Source organism: Benincasa hispida, chromosome 12, assembly GCF_009727055.1.
Source record: "Benincasa hispida cultivar B227 chromosome 12, ASM972705v1, whole genome shotgun sequence".
Lineage (NCBI taxonomy): Eukaryota > Viridiplantae > Streptophyta > Magnoliopsida > Cucurbitales > Cucurbitaceae > Benincasa > Benincasa hispida.
In genome coordinates, this window is record NC_052360.1 from 65,255,507 (window position 1) to 65,264,285 (window position 8,779).

The following is an 8,779-nucleotide window of genomic DNA, read 5'->3' on the forward strand; positions in this document are numbered from 1 at the left end:
GCTCGGAGACTTACCTTTCAGTCTTGTCCTGCCGTTAATCCCGGATTTTCTCTGATTGTTCTTTTCAGAACAACACTTCTTAACATTGAATTTGAGAAGCTATTTTATAGACCTTGGCTCTTTGTATTAGTGGTCCCACTTTTTTGAAAATCATATAATTCCTTTTTGCCATATCGTAATGGAATGTCTACTCTGCTCCACGATCAATTTGTCAGACTCGCTACAACAGATAAAGTTGTACACTTGTTAGAGTTCCCTACGAATGAGGTTGCTCTTCACATCTTCGATCGATCGCTAGCATGCGGGTTAGTTGTTTTTGATCTCTTATCGATTGCCACATGGGAGGTGCGAAATTGCGATGATCGCTTGAATCCATGATCGATCGTCGCATGCGTTGCAAAAATGGCCGGTTGATCTTTTTCGTTCTTGATCGATTGTCGCATGCAGTGACCTATTATCCGCAAAACAAAGACTTGGGACATTTCCAATTTCGCCATCACAAAATGGGGGGGTTTAAAGCGGGTGTGTCTCATGGCCACTTTACTATTTCAAAGCCAAATTCTATACTTCGACGTAACTTTTCCTTCTTTTTGCCGCATAATCTAAATTAAAACAGAATAAATAACTTGTATTTCTACAAGTTATCACTTTGCGTTTGGGGTTCTAAAGTTCGAAGATAGTCTTCAACTTGGTATGAATCCTTTTTCCCTTGTTATTTATTTTCGTTCTGCAGTCATGTCGATAATTAGATTTATGTGCATAGCTGTATGTGTTGAATGTATATCATTTGTATTCCGGTCACGGTTGAGATTGGAACGATCTGAACACGCTCATGGAACTCTCGGTATGAGGATCCTTCACATTGATCCCTCTAATGAATAATAACATCATAAGTCCTACTATGAGTAAACTCTTCTCGGGCCAAGAGAAGGTGTGGCGTTCATATTGTTCAAGCCCCAAAATCATCCCTTAAGAGCAGCCAATTTATTCTATTACCCCTGCTTTCAGGGAAGAGTGAATTTACGTCTTCGTGTACCTGAGTTCCCAGCTCCCAATTCAAACGAATCTCTAAAGTGGGTAGTTTGAGTCGGCGAAAATTTGGCACTTCGCACCCATGCAAATCAAAGGAACCGCCTCTCATAGTAGGAGTTCACAACTCACTAAGGAATTAAAGGTCATGTTACCTATGGTCATCCTTAGTAAAATGAAAGTCTCTCCCCGTCATTAAATGGCAGTATATAACGAGACTAAATATTTCCTGGTCTGGTTCTTATACAAACGTCTTTTGTATAGAGCATCCCTACTCACATGTCTAATATACGATATGGTCAGGATTTTCAGACCATTTATAGCACTTTTACAACCACTTGTAACACCTACAAAGCGGGCACACTCGTAGCGTCACCAGATAAGGTTCCTCTTTTATCCATATACTATAAGGCCATTTTAGGTTATTCACTTAAAGCACGATCCACTTGTATGTCTCAACACAGACATGCTTAAGTACAACGATAACCAAAGATCTTCGTTTCAATCCATAAGATGCGACCGATTCAGCTTGTAAACCATTTTGCTCTTGGACCTTGGCGAGTTATTCAAATAGTGCTTCCATCCGGGTCAAGGCTGAATTGCTGAGCCAGTATATCACATTCGTATTCGTGCGAATTGAACCTCAAGAAGTCACCTTCGCCTAGGTTTCAAGCTGTCTGATCATAAAGAACTAAGATCTTGACATCCTTATTTGTTCATATCTCATAGTATCAATAAATATGAGGTAATAGATAGAGGATGCGGATAGACTTAATCATTTGGCAACAGGCGAGAAAGTCTTCTTCATAAGTCAACTCCTTCTACCTGAGTATAACCCTTTGCCACAAGTCTAACCTGAAGGTTTGCATCTTCCCATAGCACCCTTGTTCCTCTTGTAGACCATTTACAACCTATAAGCGTTTAACCCCATCAGGTGCATCCTACAAGATCCTAAACTGAGTTTGAAGTACATAGACTCCATCTCGAGATCCATGGCTTGGACCCATTATCTCTGTCAAACATCCTCCATTGCTTTCTTTAATATAACGGATTTTTAACCTTGCCATCGACTACCAGCCAAGATTTTAGTTTTTAAACCCAAATAGCAAATGGTGGGTTCAAAACCCCTTCCACTACGTCGAGGTTCCCTCAACTCTTGAGGTGGATTTAACCTACTAGATGAACTCACATCAAAATTCTTGTTTGATGTAGCAGGATTCTTCAAACAACCTCTTGTTGAAGTTTAACAGTAGTTCTTTGGAAAGTATCATCAAACATGACTTTTACTTCTTGGACTGTGCTCCCTTATTAATAATCCTCCTCAAGAAATTGTTAGTGTTTGTCGACACAAAACACCTTTGTTATCCTTATAACATAAAGAACCCCCTTCGTGTCCCCTTTGGGGTAGCCTACAATAGGCACAGTACTCGAATGTTGCGTTTCCAGTTTCTTTAGGATTTAGCCTCAAGCACACATGCTGGAATCCCAGAAAGATGCGGAAGTGACGCCAAACTAGCTTTACAACTGTTCCACAACCCTTCCAAAGTTTCTTGGCAACACCCTTAGGCGAACATAGTTGAGGATTGTAAGCATGCAGTTATCTACTGCAAAACCCCAAAACGAGTCTGATAAGGAAGCGTAACTCATCATTCAACCAAACCATGTCCAATCAGGGTTCTGTTCTCCTCTCCAAATACACATTCTAGCCTAAGGATGTACCCAGGTGCTGACATTGAAAAACGATTCCATGTTCTATCAATATTTCTGGAACTATAGAATCAAAAACTCTCCACACCAATCAGATCGAAGTATTTTTAATCCGGTTATCTAATGTGTTTTTCAACTTCAGCATTGAAACTACTTTGAACTTTTCAAAGGAATTCTTGACTTATGTTGTGTCATTAAATAACATACCCATACTCGAATAATCATCAGTAAAAAGTGATAGAAATATTCCCAGCCTTTTTTTCCCCGTAAGGGCCCTCGGGGGGCCCACATTTTCAGTCGAAACCACAAAGGTCTGAAAAATTGCACTAACTTCTAGAGGCTCTTTGGCTCTATAAACCTTTTTCTAATGAAAGCTCTTTTTAGATCATCTTGCACTTTCAAGGCATGACTCGCACACAGGTAAAGAATTTTCTTCTAAACTCGTTTAGAAATTCATTCTTCAAACTTTTCAATTTCTTATTGAGATTGAAATGTGCCCTAACGAAGGCTGCCCAAATTAGGGCATTTTCCTTAGAAGAAAACTTAAGTAGTTTATTTTTTGAGTTACGATAGTTTTAAACATCTTCTATGTTATGGAGGGAATGATTGTAATGGCCTTTAGCACATATAAATTGTTTTTCTAGTAGCTGAACATATTCAACACCATTATTATCATAATAAACACTTTATTAACTTTAAAAAGTTTATAGTGCTTATTTACAATTCAAGCAACGGAATTTTACAAAAATCAAGTTCCTCTTTAACTCGCAGAACAACATACACATCATTCCAAAAATTGATAAATCTATTGATGTAAATTCAACTAGAGGTCTCTCACTACCACAGTTGAGAGGACATACCCGGTGCCAACCCGCAATTATCATCTCACCAGCCTCAAGCTTGCGTAGGATCAATCACTTAAAAGAAGAACGTGAAGGAAATCAGGAATCCTGATTTTGTGACAGGGTGGAAGCAAGACTATTCCAAATTACAATCATTGAATCAACAATACATTTACAGTCGACTTCAAGACAAATGGTTTTTTGCAAATATACAGAGAAATTTACAGCATGAACATCAAAAGTACAGAAGGAAAAACTTGTTAACTAACAAACGGTACAACCACGAAACATCAAAATACATTTAGAGTGCTCCGATGTGCACTAACTAACGATCAAAGCAACACGAGCACCCGAAATTCTACACGACCACAACACCGCACAAAACATAGCACGAACTCTCGCTACTCGTCCTCAAACGATTCCTCAGTCCATGACTCCTCCCAACAAACGACGACCTCCAAAAGCAACTGAAACGGCCCGAAAACCGGAAATTGTCGAGTTGAGTCTGACACCAACCAAACAAGGCGACCTTGGTATTCTCGATGTGAGAATCCATAGGGGGCTCTGTTCGGACTTGGGTTAATGAGGCCAGACGGAACGGTAGGAAAACAGATCCGTTTACCGACTGGGGCAAGTGGAGAATCGAAGACCTATACTAGCGATGCCCAATCATTTGATAACAGCGATCGTCTAGCCAAAAGACTATTGCGTTTACATCGTTAGCTCGATCTTTTCCCTACGACTCTACACGATCGTTCACACTTGGGCAGACGATTGTCTAACGCAAACTTATGCGATCGTGTTTAGAACACTGCACGATCTTTAGCTACGCTTCTGCACGACCGTATAGACTCTTTAGTAAGATCTGTATTTACTGACGACTTTCCTTTGAGTTTTCTGTTGCATGAGAGAGAAAACTCAAAAACATTTTCTTAACTGTTTTAAAACTTCTTTTCAAATAGGAAAATCATTTCCTTTTTAAAACCTCCGATGTACCATGAATACCCCATTTTTGGTTATTTAAAAGAAAAAAGTAATTAATTATCTCCAATAATTAATTTATTATTGAAACATAAAATGATAAACAAACTTATGTACTTAATTTATTAACCTATAGTTTTAATATTCATCTCATAAACATATAAACCATACGTTCTTTTTTCCTATTCCAGTGGTACTTTAATGTAAATCTCATTTACATCAATCCTCCACGTAAGTATTCTAATACATACATATATCATATATATAATCAAAATACCTCTGTCAATTTGAACATTTTCAAACAACACCAAGAACTGATCTCACATGAATCCATTGAGTACCAAGGGGGACCTCATGGACCTTAGATTCGAAGCTCCAATGGTACGTGGAATAACTGAACTAACTCTTAGTCACGGGATCCACCATCTGTTAACTGGCAAGCACTCCACTAAAGACTGAAAGCTTAACTTTCTTCTACATATATTATGTTGTCCATCTTAACCAATGAGCAGTGCGAAACTTCAAGACCTCGTCTAATACAAGCATACCGTATATTGGCCCCTTGTAGTTACTTTTCTCCTCTAAGTACCCTAGATCTCTCTAATATGAACAAAATCATATGTTCCACTATGAACTGAGTCCTTCTCTTACAAAGAGAAGTTGTGGCACTATGTTAAGCCCTGGAATCAGCCCTAAGGAGAAATACTCTCTACTTATCCTGCTTCAGAAAGATGGAATCATATTGTGAGATGAGTTCCAGCTTCCCAGATAACAAAGTCCCTAAAAAGGTAGGCATGTTTGAGTGGGCAATTCTGGCCAATCTCACCCATACTAATCAAAAGACAGCCCTCAAAGGCAAGAGTCACCAAAACACTAGTTGAAGTCGTGTCACTATGTCGGTTTAGGTGGAGAATGCTAAGTCCTCTAGTATCAAACACGTTATTATACAAGTCTAGTCATCTCGTTAGTCCACGGTCTTATATAAATCTTTGTATAGGACACCCCCGCCTCACACTCTCTACATGAATGGTCAGGATCAAACCATTGTTAGTATTTACACTTGCAAAATCTAACAAAGTGGGTCGTATCCGGAGTGTCACCAGGATCAGGTATCCACCTTAATCCTTATTACTATAAGGACCTATTAGGTTATCACTTAAGGCATGATCCTTGCTAATCACATATACATGTAACCTTAAGTTCTACATAAGAAACCAAAGGAGCTTTTTTATGGATATAGTAAATCGAACTAGAAATAGCTGTATTATTCATTGAACAATGTTATCTTTACAAAACAACGAAGACTCCGGTGAGAATTAGGGATACCGAATTCCCAACAGAACCAATGGTAGTGGCCTCAGTTAGGTCTATAATCTGGGCAGAATCATCATTCTCCACTAAAACAAGTCTCCAAAAACAGTAAATCATTTATCTTGTTGGCCTTGCGCCTTCTTCTTCTTCCTTTAACTAGCGTGGGGTAGTTCTGCCTTCCAGTGCTCATTCCTTGTTGCAGTGGAAACATTTTTTCCTTTCAAGCCAACGCTGGTTTGCCTACCCCATGGAGCGGCAGAAGGTGGTGGTGTTACAGCGTGTCTTCCCTTTCCCCTTACTACCCTTTCTTCTTCTTTCACTGCTGGGGGGTGTTTTGGAATTAAAGGGGGGGAAAAGGGGCTATAGACTTAATTTCAGAGGTTGAACTTCAATAGAACTTCTTTAGATGATGAAAGCAACATTTGCCTCACCAACCTTATTCTCCTTGCTTTTCAGCAAGGATTGAATTGTCTGCAACTCGTTTGAAGATGATTTGTAAGCGTGTAAGTTCAAAACCCTGTTCAAAATAAGCCGTTGCTAACAAAATGAGCACAGTTTTTTCTGGCAACGTCTCCAGAACATGCTAACCTGGCTGGCCTCATCGATGTGAGACCCGTATGAATCTCTGCCACATTAAAGTGGACCATCATGTTCAAAACATGTTCATAAAATAGAAGTTTCCATCTTCATTTTGGAGTTGAATATGAACTTAAGAACGTCATGTCTGAACTGCTATTGGACGTGTCGACGGTTGTCTTAACATTTCCCCTTAGAGACTCCATGAATCTCTCGTGGCCATGACCATGGGCTCATGTTTATTGGCCAAAACGTCTTTTATGTGGTCAAGAATATAAGCTCGGGCCTTCTCATTTGCCCGTAATCCATTTCTCATAATCCTCTCGAACATTCCGAGCGACTGTTTCTGAGGTGGAATGAGAGGATACTCCTTTCCATAAGACGAACCTTGAGGTCATCAAATGATCAGTATTTGTGTTTATCGTAGTTTCTTTTCAACTAGGCGTAGTTTTCGCCAGTTAGTTTGTCGGCGGCTAAAAGAGCTAAAGTAATAGTTGCCAAATTAATAAAAGTTGCTAAAAAACAAGAATAAACTTAATAAGTCTATTTGCATGACCATTTTTTTAAGACAAATTTTTTAGGTTTTTAGCAAAATAGTTCTATTGTTACCTTAAGCGACAATCTATTTTCAATTGATGGCGCCTAGTGAGGCAAGGACAAAAAGTCACGATTGGGGTGGATTCAAATGCCCCTTCACTGGATTGAGACATTCTCAACCATTAGACAGAAAAAACTCTTGTAATTGAATTCTAACAGTCACCATTGTTCGGTCCAAAAAATTTGTTAACAACCCTTAACAATTTCTGCGTAAGTGTTAACCTTTCATTTAGGTCATAGAGTCTCGCTCTAAATATGCGCCACCATAGCGGAAAAACATATTAGGACAAGAGACTAAAGCCAATCTTATCCTTTTCAGGAGATAAATAAAGAAGCTTGCAAATACAACCATCCTTTAGGGACACTCCAAAGGGTGCTACTTTTCTGAAAGAAACACACGAAAAAAGCTATCAAGTGAAAGTGTTTCACTAAACGATAGCTAGTAGAAGAGACTCTAAACGATCGTGAGTATAACTATTAAGATAGTTCACTCAGTTGTTGTAGCTAAACGAATTGTTGTGGCGTTGTCTATATGATATGCTGCCATCTTCTACACGATTGAGCACGTCGTCTATACTGTTGGGTTGTGTCCTAAAGTCTCGTGTCCTGTAGTTGTAACAACTTTGTAAGAACGCTTGTGACGTATAATATATATGATATTACTTCCACTTTTGACTTTGCACCATTTAGATGTTTTTTTATTTTAAACACAAACCAAATAAACTTAATATCCCTGGTGCTGTCTTGTGTAACTATAAGCATGTATGTAGTGACATAACAAGTGGATCATTGTCTAAGTGACAACACAAAATGGTTTGTAGTATATGGATATAGAAAGGAAAGCTTATTTCCTAGTAACAATGCGGATGTGGCCGCTTTGTGGAATTGTTACAAGTGTTTGCTTGTTCACAGATGGTCTGATCCTGAATCATTCGTTAGTAGGACATGGCTGAGTAGGGCGTCCTATACAAAGAGTTTGTATAAGACCTTGACCTCGAAGTGTTAACATTCTCGTCATATAACTCCGTTCATAACTGGAGACTTCACTCACTAGGATGACCATAGGTAAACATGACCTCCAATTTTTTCCTGGAAGGAGTTGGGAACTCCTACCATTGCAGGGTGGTCCTTTGATTTGCTATGGGCGCGAGTGGCCAGCAGTGCGGGACTCAAACCCTACACTTGGGATTCGTCTGATTTTTGGAGCCTGGGAACTCAGCTTCACAAGAAGAGTTCACTTCTTCCCCGAAGCCAGGGTAAGTAGATAGCATTGCTTCTCTTAAGCGGCTGATCTTGAGGCAATTGAACGACTGTGGCGCCACACACATTCTCATGCCCAAGAAGGTGTTCACACATAGTAGGACTATGTTGTATTGTTCATTAAAGGCGATCAGTGGTACCTTAAGGAGTAATGATGTAACTACAAGGGTAAAACGATAAATTGACCTGCTGTAAATACGAGCATCTGTGAATGTTATCATAAACTAATTGATGATTATATCCAATGGACATAGAAATATATATTATTGCGTAAGAAGAGTTCAACTATCGGTCTTTATGGAATGTCTGGAAGTTAACGGATGGTGGATATCGGTGGCTAAAGAGTTTAGTCAAAGCTGATTCACGTACCGTTAGAGCTTCGAGCCATAGGTCATTAAGGTCCCCCTTGATAGCCTTTGATAACAATTAAGAGTCCAGTTTTTGGGTCAGCATTGAAATGTTTAATTCTCTTCTTC